General features: G+C 41.7%; 1 protein-coding gene and 1 pseudogene across 2 annotated transcripts in view; one reads left to right on the forward strand and one right to left on the reverse strand.

The window, feature by feature from the left end:
• The window catches only part of LOC115590038 (Fc receptor-like protein 5), a 435,016-nt gene that overhangs the window by 389,437 nt on the left and 28,886 nt on the right, over positions 1–16,693 (reverse strand). The window lies entirely within an intron of this gene.
• The window catches only part of LOC115590091 (zinc finger protein 420-like), a 134,840-nt pseudogene that overhangs the window by 897 nt on the left and 117,250 nt on the right, over positions 1–16,693 (forward strand).

The raw sequence follows: 16,693 nt of genomic DNA on the forward strand, positions 1-16,693 counted from the left end.
GAGTATTTTCCTTTAGCTTTCAGAAAAGACTCATATAAAATAAATTTCAATGTTATTGTAAGGCAAGGCAAGTTTACTTGTATAACACAATTCAGAAACAAGGCAACGCAAAGTGCTTTACAGGCACATACAAACTACTAAAACATTTAATGTAAGGCACGGATCAGGTATTGGTAAACATAATGACCGAACACCGCTGTCAACGTTTTTTGTGCCTCTGATTTATGTCTTCATGTCACACTGCAAGTGATCCATTTATTTGTCACGCGGGAACTTAACTGAAAGCAGAGCTCCACCAAAGAGCCTGCAAACGTTGCGGAAGGTTATCTCATGTGTCATTGTTTCTCCTGTATTCATTGCTGGATTTTCAGTGCCACTGCTGCAAAAAAAAAAAAAGACGTGACTTTTGATTTTTGATATTTTTTTAATTTCAAGGGCGAATGACGAATTTAAGTTGCACACAGTGAAAGCACTACACCCCAAGTTATCTTAAATCCTCGTCATCCTATTCAAAGGCTGCAACAGGGTGCAGCCGGGTTGAAGTTAGTTTCAGGTTGGATATTCACTCGGGTCCAGCCGCGACTTTACTGAGGTTCACCCAGTGTTAGCAGCAGGTGGAAGGTCAGCTCACGTCCCAGAGCCTCGCTGAATGACTGGAGACTGATTTGGGCACCGTCATTAAATTTCTTAAAAATTGAAAATAATTGCATTGTTTTTTCGATATCTTCCATGTTATGTGACCCAGGGACTCCAATCCAGCAGCACATTGTATCAGTAAAGTGGACAAATGAGACACAGCTATTGTTATTGTATTTTAGTGCTTCCTCTATCTTATATTAATATTAATATGCAGAAATTTAAATTTAAATTTTTTAATTTTGATTTCTCAATAAGTTTCATGTCATGTGACCCACAGACTTCTGAAACAGATTCTCTTTCCATAAAAATCTGTGATAATAAAGAATATAATGGTAAAAAGTTGTCTAATGCTCAAGTGGTTAACATATTTTCAAGCAGCAATGTCCAGTTCTGCGCTATTTTTTCTCATGTCTTGGATTCTGATTCTGAAAATGATTTTTTATTTATTTATTTATTTTTTAATCCCACCAGCAGTCACCATCTAGGGGAAACACTGACTGTTCTTAGAATTTTGAACGTTTAGGGCGAACTATTTCTTTCTTAGCTGAAGACAACAACGAACAAAATAAATGTAAAGAGAGACGTAGTGGAGCCATATATTTTCCTGCTTTTTTGTCCTTTGCCGATCACACGTATGGAGGGGTCCTCAGCCATGTCAGGACTTGAAAAACGATTTATCTTTAGGCTTTGCACTAAGAATATTCCAGCAAGGAAGAATGTTCCTTTATTATCCAGTCCACAGCCCTGCTGTTTTGTCGAGTCATTGTCTTGGCTAATTAGCCGTGTGTTAGCAGGTTCTTGTCTGCTGTTTTGATTCCATGGGAGAGTAGTTTCGTGCCATATAGTCCATTCACTTCCACATTTACTTCTACCTGGTGGATCTTGGTTTCCAGCACAGCAAGTCGTCCACGGTGAAGGGAGGCATTTTGATACTAGTAAGCATTAGCTGCTAATAGGCTTGTGCTACTTCGTAGGCCTCGTTCTGAAAGTACTGAGTTCTGAAAAAAATGTGAAATAGGCAGCAGAATCCAATCAATTGTAGTCCCAGTGGTTTCTAAATATCCAGGAGTTGCTGCCTGTAATCTCTCAGTGAAGAAAAAGAATAACAGTGGGGATAAAAAGCAAGCAGACGCGAGAGCAAGCAGAAAAGCATCTGCACCCAAGCAGATACAGTAATTAAGGAATCTTGTTCTCTATTCTTCAGTACAAACATGTGAGCATAGGAGTGATATTATTTCTAACTCTGTCATCTGATTCTCACTGTATGAGCACCTAAACAACGAGAGCTATTCTCTTTTGCATTTAAAATAAAGATTCCAAAATAGGGGTGGGCAAAAATATCGATACGACAATAAATCGCGATACTTTGCTGCCCAATACAATATCGATTTTTCAACTCCAAATATCGATATATCGCTGAAGAGCAACTCTGTTGTGCACCAGGTGTATTTCTGTAGTAGAGAGAGTGGCTGAGGTCTTAACAAAATGGATGGCAAGTTAACAATGCCTCCGCAATTTAAAGTTGACGTTTGGTAGCACTTTGGCTTCAAAATTAAGAGAGATAGCAAGAGCCACAAGCTCGACAGAGAGAATATTACTGCCCGGAAATTTCATGGGAATTAATAAAATGGAGAGGCTGTTTTGAATGAAATAGTTTTGACTCAATTTGTTCTCTCATCAATATCATGTACATATACAGGTACTTGTGTTTTCATCTTTATTTATATCGCAATATCGTGATACGTATCGTATCGTGAGGTTCTTGCCAATACCCACCCCTATTCCAAAACATTGTAAATAAACATTTTGTCCATAGTCAATGAGGAAAAAAATAGACATCTGAAATGACGTTTGGAAAGAGCGCTTTGGCCTCCAGACCTAAGGGGCCGTCCAGACAGGCGAAAGCGATCTTTTTTTCTCCGTCTTCCTCTGCATTGTTTCAAGAATATTTGCGTCCACAAGGATCCACTGAAAACGACCGAAAACGCTGTAGTTCATATTCCAGCCTATAGGTTACGCTTGACATTAACCAAAAACGGAGAAGAAGACACAGAGCATGCGCATTAAGCTTGCGTGCTGTAAACAAACAGACAGTAGACGGAGAAACCGTACACAACAAGAAGAAGATGAAAAAGGCTAGTGCAAGGAAACCAGAATCATTTGTATGGACCGGTAATGAGGTCAAACTGCTGCTGCGACTCATACTCAACTACAAGGCGAGTAAGTTGCAAAAAAGGCTCAGTCTGCAGCACGAACACAAGCATGTAGTCCGCCATTGTTGTTGTTGTTATGAGACGTCGTGGGGTGGGGCTATAGCGTCGTCGTTTTGTAAAGTATGCGGATTCAGCGTCCAGTGGAGAACGTGTGGGCTGCGTTTTCGGATTTCTCCACCCTGAGACCCGTTTTCAAAAAAGTGAGTTTTCAGGTGCTGCGTTTTCAGGATCCGTATGGGCGGTCGATACATGCAATACATGTGCGTTTTCGCAAAAGAGCGTTGTCGTCTGGATGGGGCCTTAGTTGATCTCAGGACGTCTGGACCTTGATCACTATGTTAAATGTGCCCCCACACCTTCCCCCCACCCTGCCGTTCACACTCTCCAAAATACAGACGCCCTCCCTTTGCCTTTTGTTTGAATCTGCCCTTCCTTGTTCTTTGTTCTTACTGTATTAGATGGTTTCAATTGCTCTGGGTCCACTCAGCGGCTCTGCTCTGTGCCTGTCAGTCCACCAGTTTACCGGTATTCTTTGAATAAAACACATCACCGAAGCAAACTGCTCAACAGGACTTGAATGATTTCCTCAACAATGGCAAGACAGATCTATTGTTAGTAACACACCTGTTAAGGCCCCCACACACCGCCCAGATGTCCAACTGCCTTATCCGACCACTCTGTTGCCTCTTGTCAGACCCGTTCGGCACAAAAGTTGCTTTGAACACACCGCTACGATGTATTACACTTTCGCACTGTTTGAATTCATTAAGATTTGTCATTTCTCATGATGTTCAGTGGAACAATGTGGGTTTACCTGTTCCGCTCTAGTATTTGGATAAACATCAACCTGATTTCAACCTTTCTGTCTGTGTTTGTCTTTTTGTCTCCTGTGTCCTGCAGATGTCCAGCAGCTGTTGTTTGGTCAGAAAAAGGTTTCTCCTGAGCAGCAGGAGTGGAGCTCCAGTCTGGACCAGCAGGACCCAGAGCTCCCACACATTAAAGATGAACAGGAGGAACTGTGGACTAATCAGGAGGAAGCTGATATCACTGACTTCACATTCACTCTTGTTCCTGTGAAGCATGAAGATGATGATGAAGAGAAACCTCAATCCTCGCAGCTTCATCAAAGACAAACTGAAGAGATGGAAACAGAAGCTGATGGACAGGACTGTGGTGGACCAGAACCAGCCAGGAACTCAGTTCCAGACAGATGTTTACAATCAGGGCCTGAAGACAGGCCAGAAGACTCTCCTGAACCTGAGGCTGAAGACTCTCCTGAACCTGAGGCTGAAAATCTTCCTGGACCTGAGACAGAGGACCCTCCTGAACCTGAGGCTGAAGACTCTCCAAAACCTGAGGCTGAAGACTCTCCTGAATCTGACGCTGAAGACTCGCCTGAACCTGAGGCTGAATACTCTCCAAAACTTGAGGCTGAAGACTCTCCTGAATCTGACGCTGAAGACCCTCCTGAACCTGAGGCTGAAGTCTCTCCTGAACCTGAGGCTGAAGTCTCTCCTGAACCTGAGGCTGAAGTCTCTCCTGAACCTAAGACAGAAGACTCTCCTGAACCTGAGGTTGAAGACAATTATGATGTTTGGAGTGAGACCAAAGAACCTCAGTCAAGTTTAAACTCTCAGAAAAACATTGAAGTCCCTGTAAGTGGTGTAGGATGTGGTACTGACAAGGAACAGTTTACTTCCTCTGACTGTGAAAGATCTAGCAAAAACTCAAAACTGATTATATGTAAGGGGATTCATACAAGAGAGAAACCATTTAGTTGTGGTGAATGTGATAAAAGATTCATCCAAAGGCAACATCTTATCACACACACTAAGAGTTACACAGGAGAGAAACCGTTCAGTTGTGGTGAATGTGGTAAAAGATTCATCCATAAGCAAGGTCTTATCACACACTCAAGGAGTCACACAGGAGAGAAACTGTTTGGTTGTGGTGAATGTGGTCAAAGATTCACCCAAAAGCACAGTCTTATCACACACACAAAGATTCACACAGGAGAGAAACCATTCAGTTGTGGTGAATGTGGTAAGAAATTCATCCGAAAGCAACATCTTATCACACACACAAAGATTCACACAGGAGAGAAACCATTTAGTTGTGGTGAATGTGGTAAAAGATTCATCCGAAAGCACGATCTTTTCAGACACACAAAGAGTCACACAGGAGAAAAGCCGTTCGGTTGTGGTGAATGTGGTCAGAGATTCATCCAAAAGCACAGTCTTATCACACACACAAAGATTCACACAGGAGAGAAACCTTTCAGTTGTGGCAAATGTGGTAAAAGATTCATTCGAAAGCACGATCTTATCGCACACACAATGATTCACACAGGAGAGAAACCATTTTGTTGTGATGAATGTGGTAAAAGATTCATCCATAAGCAAGGTCTTATCACACACACAAAGATTCACACAGGAGAGAAACCATTTAGTTGTGGCGAATGTGGTAAAAGATTCATTCGAAAGCACGATCTTATCACACACACAAAGATTCACACAGGAGAGAAACCATTTAGTTGTGGTGCATGTGGTAAAAGATTCATCCATAAGCAAGGTCTTATCGCACACACAAAGATTCACACAGGAGAGAAACCATTTAGTTGTGGTGAATGTGGTAAAAGATTCGTCCATAAGCAAGGTCTTATCACACACACAAAGATTCACACAGGAGAGAAAACATTTAGTTGTGGTGAATGATGTGAAAGATTCCGCCAAGAGCAACATGTTATCACACACAGCAGGATTCACACAGGAGATAAAACATGTATTTGCTCTCAGTGTGGTATTTAATTGAATAATACATTTTGCCATAAGCTTTGGGCCTCATGGCACATGGCTCAAACAAAGGAGATGGCCTGTATGGGAAATCAAAAGCATAACTACTACCTGAGGAATGTAAGAACAATGAAACTGAGCCAACGGCCAAAAGGTGTAATTCAAGACACTACTACACTTTGACCCATTCCCCATTGCTTAAAGTGGCAGTTTTTTTTTTTTTTTTAATTTACTTTCGTTTTTTGTTAGAATAGTTTTCATTATCATTTTGGATCCATACAGGATCACTGCACAACCCAGTCGTTCCTCACCGCCTGTAGAGGGAAGAAAATATCTTCAGAAGGAGACGGAACCACCGAGGTCCGGTCCTTCCATCTGATTGGTCCCACTGTGTGATAGCAGCCAGCCTTCATCAGCTGTTAGGACTTTTCAGCTGATCCCGCGCTCAGATCCAAAACAAGTTGGAGTTTCCAGTCGGAGGGGACACGCTAGTCACAATGAGCTAAATTATAATTGACTTCAGAAGCAGAATCCTCCTGTCGCGCGACTACTTTTTCTGGAACTGTGGGTATTATCCCTTCAAATTCACCTCACGTGCATGAGCAGAGTACCAAAATCCACCGGGAAAATTCTGACCGCATTTTTAAATTAAGATAAAATCAGTAGATTGATCTACTTATTTCTCTATCTTATTTCTTTGTGTTCAACTGTTGTTTGAACTTTGTTTGAACTGTTGTTTGTTAAGGCGTTTTGGAGAAAGCTTTAATAAACACTGTTGATTTTAACTGAGCAGCATCTGTTATTATTTTGTACATTCCCATATTATAATAACAGCAGGTGGAGACGGTCAGTGTTCGGATTCACACCTTCCACCTTATGTAATTATTAATATTTTCATAATCTTAACAATTCTTTACAAACTTCAGGCTTTGAGACTAGAAGCAAATCATTTGATTAATGATCTCTGACTTCAGGATGGTGCCCTTGTTCCTTAATGAATCATAGTAACCTATGTAACCCATGTTTCATGAATAAACCATAACAATTTAATTAGTAAACAATAACAATTTAATTAATAATCAATAATCAATTAATACCCAATTGATTCCCAACATAATAGTAGTATGATCCAACACATGGCCGTGCACACAGGAGAGACATTCTTTTGTTGCAGCCGTTGTGAGAAAACATTCACCCGACGTGGCACATTAAACACAAGTCTGATCGTTGTAACACGTCACAGCTTCATCATAACCAAACTTATGGGTTCAACTGAACAGATGGAAACAGAAGCTGATATAGGAAGTTGGATATTGTTGTTCCATGAGAAACAAACATGTTTCCAGTTACTGTGTATTGCAAAAGTGTTTTTAGATCCGAACTGAAAGCGGGAAGTCTGAAACAAGAAACATAAAAGCGTTCAACGAACACGGTGTGAGTTAAATGTTGAATGTTCTGATGGTTTTTTTTGTGTTTTGTTCAGTGTTTGAGTTGTTGAGGAAACTGAATTTGTTCTATTCAAATATGTTGAAGTTGTGTTTGGATGTAAATCAGAGGTCCTGTTGTGGAGACAGTTCATCGCATATTAAATTCACAAACAACCAAATGACTTTCTTGTGTTCAAGCATTTGTAATTCTGAAGATTCCTCTGAGCTGAAAGACACCTGTGAAAGAAGTTTATCTGTCTTTGTTTAATCAACAAACACTGTGATGATTCAATCCCGTCCTCAGACCTCTGAACTCTTCCTCTATTCTGTCTTTCCAGCAGAGGTTTCAGCAGAAGCTGAAGTTTTTTTTTAAGGAATTACTTCCTAATTACCACAATAATGACCTCAACATGTATAAAATGGAGTGGAAAGTGCTGCTAAAATTCGAAAATAGAATAAAATTGTCACCAAATAAGAGAGTTTCCACTGGACTGAGTCTGTTCATGAACAAGCTGAATGAAGCCAGAAATATCAAGAAGTCCAAGAAAAGCTTCACTTAGAGGGTCAGAAGGCTTCAGAAGGCTTTTAAATGGATATAAAATCCTCAATAATTAGGATCTGATCTGAACGAGTCATAAGTTCTGCAAGAGATTCAGAAAACTCTTCTAGTAACTGGGAGTCAGAGGTCTGTAGATGACCACCAGGTGAAAGCCTGTTCCCTGGACGAGGACGTTACTACTTGATGAAGATGGTTTAAAACCAGAGCCTCAAATGAAAACAATGTGATGGTCGTACCTTGAGCTCCACTGAACGGCCATTCAGATCATTTAGGAACTGGAACAAGGAGCCTTTTAGTGATAGTATGTGTTGGCTGCCTGTGCAGGAGGGATGACGGGATGCAGTAGTGATTAGCTTTGGTGTTTTATTGTGTAAGATAGATAGATAGATAGATAGATAGATAGACAGACTTTATTGATTCCAAGCTGGGAAATTCCGGTGTAGCAGCAGCATTATACACAGAGACAATAACAACACAATAAAATAAAAGGAAGTACCTTGACATATTAAATAGCAATAGAAAAAAGTAATATACGAAATGTGCAAAATGTATAAAAGTGTATAAATAAGCAGAGTAATTGTAGTGCAAGATAAAATATAAGGTTGGGTGAACAGATTGAATAAAACCAAAGTGCGTAGAGACTTTGTGTTATGACCAGAGTTTTAGCTGTTGTTGTACAGTGTGATGGCATGTGGCAGGAAAGATTTCCTGTATCTGTCCCTTCAACAGCGGAGATGCAGCAGTCTGTGAGAGAAGATGCTCCGCTGTCTGTCTACTGTGTGATGGAGAGGCTGCTGATCATTGTTCATGATGGATAACAGTTTGTTCAGCGTTCTCCTCTCCACCACGGTCTCAAAAGACTCCAACCTGAGACCAAGTACAGAGCCAGCCTTCTGTTAGTGTCGCTGGCTCTGATGCTGCTGCTCCAACACACAGCAGCAAAGAAAATTATGCTGGCAACAACAGACTGGTGAAAGATCTCCAACATCTTGCTGCACACGTTGAAGGATCTCAGCTTCCTCAGAAAATAGAGTCATCCCCTTCTTGTAAACAGCCTCTGTATTAGATTTCCAGTCCAGTCTGTTGTCCATCACCACCCCCAGGTATTTGTAGTCCTCCACCTCTTCCACCACCTCCCCTCTGATCAGTATTGGCTATGAAGGCATCTTCTTCTTCCTGAAGTCGAACACCATCTCTTTGGTATTGTAGACATTCAGCCTCAGGTGATTCTGTTCGGCCCACTCTACAAAGCCGTCTACCAGTGTCCTGTACTCACCCTCCTCTCCTTCCCTTATACACCCAACAACAGCTGAGTCGTCAGAAAATTTCTGCAGGTGACATGACTCAGAATTGTGCTGAAAGTCAGTGGTGTATAAGGTGAAGAGGAATGGCAAAAGCACAGTTCCCTGTGAAGCTCCTGTATCACTGACCACCATATCAGACAGAACACTAGCCAGACGGACAAACTGTGGCCTGCCTGTCAGGTAGTCAGTAATCCAGGAGATCATTGTGTCGTCTACACCCATCACCTGCAGCTTCTCACCCAGTAGCAGAGGCTGAATGGTGTTGAAAGCACTGGAGAAATCAAAGAATGTGATCCTCACAGTGATTCCTCCACCATCCAGATGCATATAGGCTCGTTGCAGCAGGTAGATGACAGCATCATCGACTCCTAAATGGGGCTGATAGGCAAATTGCAAAGGGTCCAGAAACGTCCTCACCTGTGGCCTCAGCTGGGCTAAGACCGGTCTCTCCAGCACCTTCATCACATGAGATGTCAGAGCGACCAGTCTGTAGTCTGCCAGGTCGGATGGCCTCGACTTCTTGGTGACTGGAACCAGGCAGGACTTTTTCCACAGTGTCGGGACCTTCTCCTGACTCAGACTCAGGTTGTACAGATGTCCCAGTACAGGAGAAAGCTGGCTGGCACAGCTTACCTGGCCTGTAGTCACTGTTGGGCGGGGGTTGATGCAGATGTCTTCAGTGGAGGAGAAGGAGGAGGAGGGGGAGCAGATGGGGAGACGCTGCACAGGAGAGTGCTGGGGGAAGGGTTGAGCCATTTGGGACAGTGTGGGTGTGTGGGGGGCTGGGGGTGTCGGAGGTTTGGCAGGAGGTGAGCTAAACCTGTTAAAGAACTGGTTGAACTGGTTAGCTCTCTCCAGGCTCCCTGATGTCTGCCTGTCTTTCCCCTTCATCCCTGTGATGTTCTTCATTCCCGTCCACACATCTCTCACACTGTTCTGTTGGAGTTTGGCCCAGGGGCGGTTCTAGGGGGGGGCCAACAGGGGCCATTGCCCCTGTAACTACGAGTCTGGACCCCCCTGTGGCCCCCCGACAATCAATAATACAACGACGGATTTCTTGCAATTACTTTGTTTTGAAAGGAAAGGCAGAAATAAAGTGTCTCAGCAATTTACTACCCCATCAAAATTGCTGAAATTGTGAACACTGTTTTGTCTGAATGAGGGATTTATCTTTTTTCCGAGTTGAACCGCCACTGGTTTGGCCTCCAGCTTCCTCCTGTAGTTGTCCTTACATGTCCTCAGCATCTCTCTCGTGCTGCACTTTCCTCTGCTCCTCTCTGACTCCAGACCTGAAAGCCATCTTCTCCTTGTTCAGAAGTGCCTTCAGGTCACTGGTGATCCAGGGCTTGTTGTTGGAGAAGCAGTGCACAGTCCGGGCTTGCATGTTGGTGTCCTCACAGAATCTGATGTAATCGGTGATGCAGTCAGTCATCTGATCAATGTCCTCAAGCCTATGTAAAGTAGGAACTTATTAGTCATTTTAGTGCTATATTACTGATATAATATGACGATTCCTGTCAGACAATGAGAGTTCATCTCTGATGTTCTGGTAAACAACCACCAGAGGGCGACATGAGCACAGCAGGATTATTACCTCTGACAAACATTTATTGAAAACACTGTTTTAGTCACTTTACAGATTACATGCTGCCTCAGAGCCGAATCAGCTCTGAATCTTTTTTTAGATTCATTTATTTGATGAACAATCAGGTTGAAAATAACTCTTATATTCATACAAATAATCTGAAAAGGGCTGAATATACTTTAGTTTATTTACTTGAGACTTGCTAATAAGTGTGTTTTTGTTAAAGACAGGAAGAGAGTCTTTAGGCTCAGCAAGCTTAATGCTTTTATACAAACTGACGTCACGAAGCTACATGGACGGAGTTTATGCTGACGGAATTAATGTTGATGGCGTACTAAATCGATATGTTGCTACAGTGATACAGATAAGCCTACTGATGTCACATACAACGTAGACAGATGTGGCAAGGTCAACATGTATGTCAAATTAAAGAAATTAATGGTTTTAACATTACAGTGTTGATTAATATATCCGACAATAGCGCTTCCACCGGAAGTGTGTGCATGATTTTATTTTTAAGTTTCTTGCATGTATTTCCCAGTCTGAGGCTGGAGGACCGGAAGCGACCCCACAGTGGAGCTCTGCAGCCGGACTCTCCTGGACTCTCGTGGACTCTCCTGCCGCTCAGATCGCTTTTCTTGTGATTATTGATGATCGATTAGAGATGAGCCGTCCACGGTAGTGACGTAGTGACAGTCTGGATGAACGTGTGTGATGGACTTTGTGCTGTTTGCTCTCAGACTCATCTCCCGCCAGATACAAGTATACACACGTTAGCTTAGCATGCTAGCTGTAAACAGTGTGACTGTGTGAAAATGTCTAAAGTCCAGATTCTGAGATCATTGGTGAAGCAGCGACTGACTGCAGCTGCTGAGGAGATATGTGCGCGGTTTGAAAGGACGATAGCAGAGTACGAGGAGGAACTGTGTCGGTCCACAGAGCAGAACCAGCGACACCGGACGCCTCAGCTTCGGTTATACAGAGCAGGTTCGTTCTCCTCCTTCTTCACTGTCGGCACCGACACAAATCTGCATCTTTGTTCAATAGCTTCCGGGTCATGTGACCCATTGACTCAGAACCAGAGCCGAACTGTGTCCAGATTCTGGTTGAGTGAGACACATCTCTTTGTATTGGACTTCAGTGCTTTTTCTACTTTCAGTTAATATTCTGTTTGGAAATCAGTATTTTTATCAATAGATTAGATGTAACTTTAGTTTAGATATTATTTTAGATACTAGTTTAGATATAACTTTCAATAAATTATAAGATCTCATATATTTTAGAATCGGCTTTATTGGAATTTTGCCCTCAATGTTCAGACGCAAACATGAACATAAACTTAACATAACAAACATTCAACAAGAAGAACAAAAGAATGGTATAAAAAATCAAATAAGTAAAGTGTCAAGTGTTCAGAGGCGTCTTTTATTATATGTTTAAGAATTGGGGTGGAACGGTTCGCAAAATCCACAGTTCGGTTCATATCACGGTTTTGTGGTCACAGTGTTTGGTTTGGTTCAGTTTACACTGATCGTTAGGAAAATCAATTGTGTCTTGTTTAGTCAGGTTAAAAATGAAAGAATGAGGCAGTCTGACATTTGATACATCATTGTGACAGTCTGAGGTGAAAGTAGGTAGATTCTGGCACTGCAAGAGAGGAGACGTTGCTAGTTCCAACATCCTTTTCATTTATTTGTCAGAGAAAGTTATCTTCAACAAATGCTAAGAACAAATAGTAATTCACTGTCACTAATGTAATGTAATGGGCAGTCACAGTCAGGAAACTTTCAGTAGCCCTGGAGTAGAGCTGGTAAATACAGTTCCTTTTAAGGATTTAATGCTAAATACTAAAATAAAATAAAACAACAAAAAAAAAGAGTCCTGAGGTAGGAACGATGTAAATGGATAAAGTTCCTAAATAGAGATAATAATAGCCTACTTACAATGTACTACTTAATATTCATATATAATATTTATAAATAAATAATTTTATTTTGCAAAAATCGATCGACCTAATTTCATTTTATTATGCTACATCTATACACCAAACCTGCAGAAGCCTCGGCTGCCAGCAGAACATTGTGTAACATTATGTTATTTCAGAAGTGGAAGTCAGTGCGTTTAAAAGACACTCGAGAAAACTGAATTTTGCGTTCTGCGCAGGCTCAAGATTTCTTTCCCGGGCCAGCTGCTCAGCACAGAGCCTCAGACATTAGGGTGAGACGCCGTCTGGGCCTGGAGCTTTCCTGGTCCTCTGCTGCCTGAAGAGCTGACACTTCACAGACCCTGAGTGATGGTGGGGGGTCAGTAGGGAGGGCTGAGGTGCTGCAGGGGGTGATGAGGGCTGTTTGATGCTGGAGTGGGTGATGGGTGTGAATGTTGGCTTCTTAAACCTGCAGTAGAAGACATTCAGGTCGTCAGCCATTTCACACTTCACTGCAATGTGGGGGGATGGTTTCCTGTAGTTGGTGATCTCCTGTACAATTTCCACACCGAAGCAGGCCTGTAACTCCAGCTTTGACTCTGTGGTCCATCTCTTCACAGTCTTCACTGCAGGAGACTACTAGCAGATTTGAATTTCTGCCTGTAATTTAGGAGAAGATGAACCATGCAGTGATCAGATAGCCCCAAAGCTGCACGGGGGACAAAGAGATATTCATCCTTTAAAGTGGTGTAGCAGTGGTCCAGAGACTTTTTGTCCCTGGTGGGATATTTCATGTGCTATTATTAGATTAGCTATACCTTTAGGTATATTATTAGTTTACAAATCACTTGTATACATGTATATTCAGTGTTTTTAGTCAGTAGCTTCCAGGTCATGTGACCCATTAACTCAAATTCCACCCTGAAATGTCTCCCTATAGGTGAGATCAACACATCCAGGTACTTTGCACTTGTGTCACCTTCCAGTCACAAAAACAATCCTTCTGATTTGTAAAAACAAGCTGAGGTATCAACTTTACAAAGACTGTTTTTAGATTCACTTCCATCTACAGGTCAGGTGTTTGATGGTGTGCCATAGTGTTGCACGGTAAACCGATTCTAGAATGGTACCGCGGTACCCAGCCTTTAACAACAATACTTTTTCACGTTTTATTAGTATCGGTACTTTATGAACTTAGTGCGACAGCGGGGCAGCGTGTCTGTGTGCAGCTTCTCTCTGTTCCTCACTGCCTGCAGTCAGAGTGGGCGTGGTTTCACAGTGACAGTCACAGAGCAGAGCGACACAGACGTGTTGGCTCTCTTGGTCATTACGGATTAAAGCATCATTTACAGAAGGGCTTTGTGGAGTCCATGGGCTTGCCCTCATTGTCGGCAACGTAAGCGAAATATTTCCTGATTTTGCTTCGTACGTCTGCTTCTTCAACAAGCCCAGGACACCAGGACGGTCGGCAGGAGCAGTCATGCCACTTTCAGCTGACAAACATGCGGACTTGTTCAAAGAGTTCAAAGAGCTGCAGGTTAGCGATAGATAACATAAATATCCCCCAGATTGAAGTCAGGCGAGGTTTTTGTTTTGACATTACAAGCGAACAATTTTCCCCATCAGGGTTAGGGTTAGGGCACGAGGCAGTCAGGGGTAAAGCTAACTGTTGAACAGTCCCATGTGGTTCCACACATCTCTGTATGCAAACACAACATTCACACTGGTAACATGAACTCTACCAGAACATGCGCTGGTGTTCACAAGTATACTGATCAACAACACCACTTATAATGTATCTATTTTAAGACAATCAGTACTAGTAATATAATCATAGCATGTACGTTTTTGTCAATAATTTATAGTATATATTGTAATTTATATTATTAGAAAATGGTCGGATTAGAGCACAGACCTCCATCAGGTCTCGGTCATTTGTGTTGTACTTTAGTGCGCTAATGTAGTTTGCAACTTTATCAACATCAAAGGCAAATTGCAAATTTCCCCTTTGTGGAATGAATAAAGTGTTACCTTATTTTATGAATTGCCAGACTTACACTTAATGTCATATATTTTCATTTATGCTGAATGTGCTGTTACTTTTTTAAGACACTTGGCTTCTTGGATACAGGTACAGATAATTTTAAGTTCCACATTCTGTCATCTAAAATGTATGCCATTACTTTTGGTGATGTTTTAGTTTGCAGTCGTGGTATCATATCAGTATCGGTATCGAGATATTTTAGGCAGGTATCGTACCGAAGTCATAATTTTGGTATCGTGACAACACTAGTGTGCGATACTGCAGGATTTGGTTTTGATCCGAGCCAAGTAAATATAGCGCCAGTATCGCTGATACCTTTTTACTAATTGAAGTGGATGCATCATCAAATTGCTAAATCTGAATGAACTTTCATGAACTTTAAGTGTTTTTGTGATTTTTCCTTTGGATTAGTGAGTAGTTAAAACCCAGGACAGAATTTGGGCAACGTTTTGTAAATAGAAAATACTTTAATACCAGAATAAAAGTTTTTGTTCAGAAACAATAGAACAGTAACAAAACAGTTTCTCCCATACATTGTCATGTCTGGATTTGTTTGTTAAGAGTGTTCAGAAACTCTTGGAGAATCGGCTTAGTGAAATAATAAGATAATTAAGTCTGTAGTACATCTACTTGTAGTTTAAATATAGTAATAATACAGTATCTCTTTCACAGTCAACACAAAAGGGTAATTATATTCAATTAAAACTGAGACATATTATATTCAGCAGATTTGTTTCTATTCCAGTAAATGTATTCAGTTAGATAACATTTTTCAATGGGATAAACTGTTTTATATGAAGTTCTGAGCATTATTTATACTTTTTGAGTTGGCTAATGTAACAAATGACCAGTTGCACTTTGAAAATTGATATTAACTAATGCTGAAGATGACTAAAATATTGTCACCACTATTATCTACCTGAATATTCCCATGCTGGACTGAAAGGCCTCTAAGCTCCTGTCATGCCTCTGTCTCTGCCTCTGGGTCGGCTCTGGGTCTGTCACAGTCAGACCAGATACCAACGTTGGTGTCTCTATGCATTTGTGTTTGTATCCAGTTACAGCTTCTGCATACTGCTCCACATTGACCGTTTGCTGTTGAGTGGCTGCAACTTTAAACATAAAGCAGAAAGAACATTCAAAGCAGTCCTACAACACACTTATGCCCAGTCAGAGGAGCCCAGGTGGGGCGGCGGACTGCTTTAAAAACCCCCTTGTTAGTGTACTGATGGTGTAGTGTGTAAACTCCCCGAGTCACAGAGTCCTCATGTTGGTGATAACCAGGGAGAACCTTCTTCATGTTGGCCTGGTTGAAGTCTGCAGCAACAGAGACCTCTCCAACAGGCTGTGTGGACTGTAGCTCACTGAGGAGCAGTACTGAGTGTTCAAGACCTCCTCAGTGTCTTCACTGGGGAAATGTATACCACCATGATGACATCACAGTACATTCCCTGGGTATGTAGAGAGGGCGACATATAACAGTCAGAATTTAATGGAGGAGAGCAGTGACGAGAGACTATTGTACCAGTAGTTATTTGTGTATATTCACTCCACCAGCCCGAGTTTTACCCCTGTGAGTGCAGCTCCTGACCGCCCAGAATGATGTGAGCCCCTCCATGTAAGTGGTGTCTGGGACGGTTGAGTTCAGCCAAGTCTCAGTGAAACTCAGGGCTCAACAGTCTCTACTGTCCCTCCTTGAGGCTAATTTCCAGCCTCAGGTAGCATGAATTCAGACTTTTTACAAGGCGGCATTATGATGCTGTTATTTCGGTGTCCTTCTGGTTTGTTCATTGCGGGCAAATCACTGAGGAATCTCTTTGTTTTGGGTTCACACCAATGTAGCAAGACAGATCTATTGTTTTTAACACACCTGTTAAGAAGCTGCGACTCAGTGGAGACAGATGCTACACAGCTGAGAACTGTTCACCTGTTAGCTTCAGGTAGCGCTGGAAGCTGCGGACTCTGGCTGGGTGCCACATGTTCACGGTTCAATTTGCATTGTGCAAATCTTTATTGTGGGTGCAAGAAATTTTAAATTGGAGGTTATCAAGGAGCATGAAGTGTCAAAATGTAGGTGCAGAAAACCACAAATAAGAACTTTAAATCAACACTTAACTTGTGATTGTATTTTTGTTGATTTCATTTTAATTTTTTTAACCAAGACAAATGTAGATTTTTCAGAATTAAATTTCCAACACAATATTTC

This window comes from Sparus aurata, chromosome 10 (genome assembly GCF_900880675.1).
Source record: "Sparus aurata chromosome 10, fSpaAur1.1, whole genome shotgun sequence".
Lineage (NCBI taxonomy): Eukaryota > Metazoa > Chordata > Actinopteri > Spariformes > Sparidae > Sparus > Sparus aurata.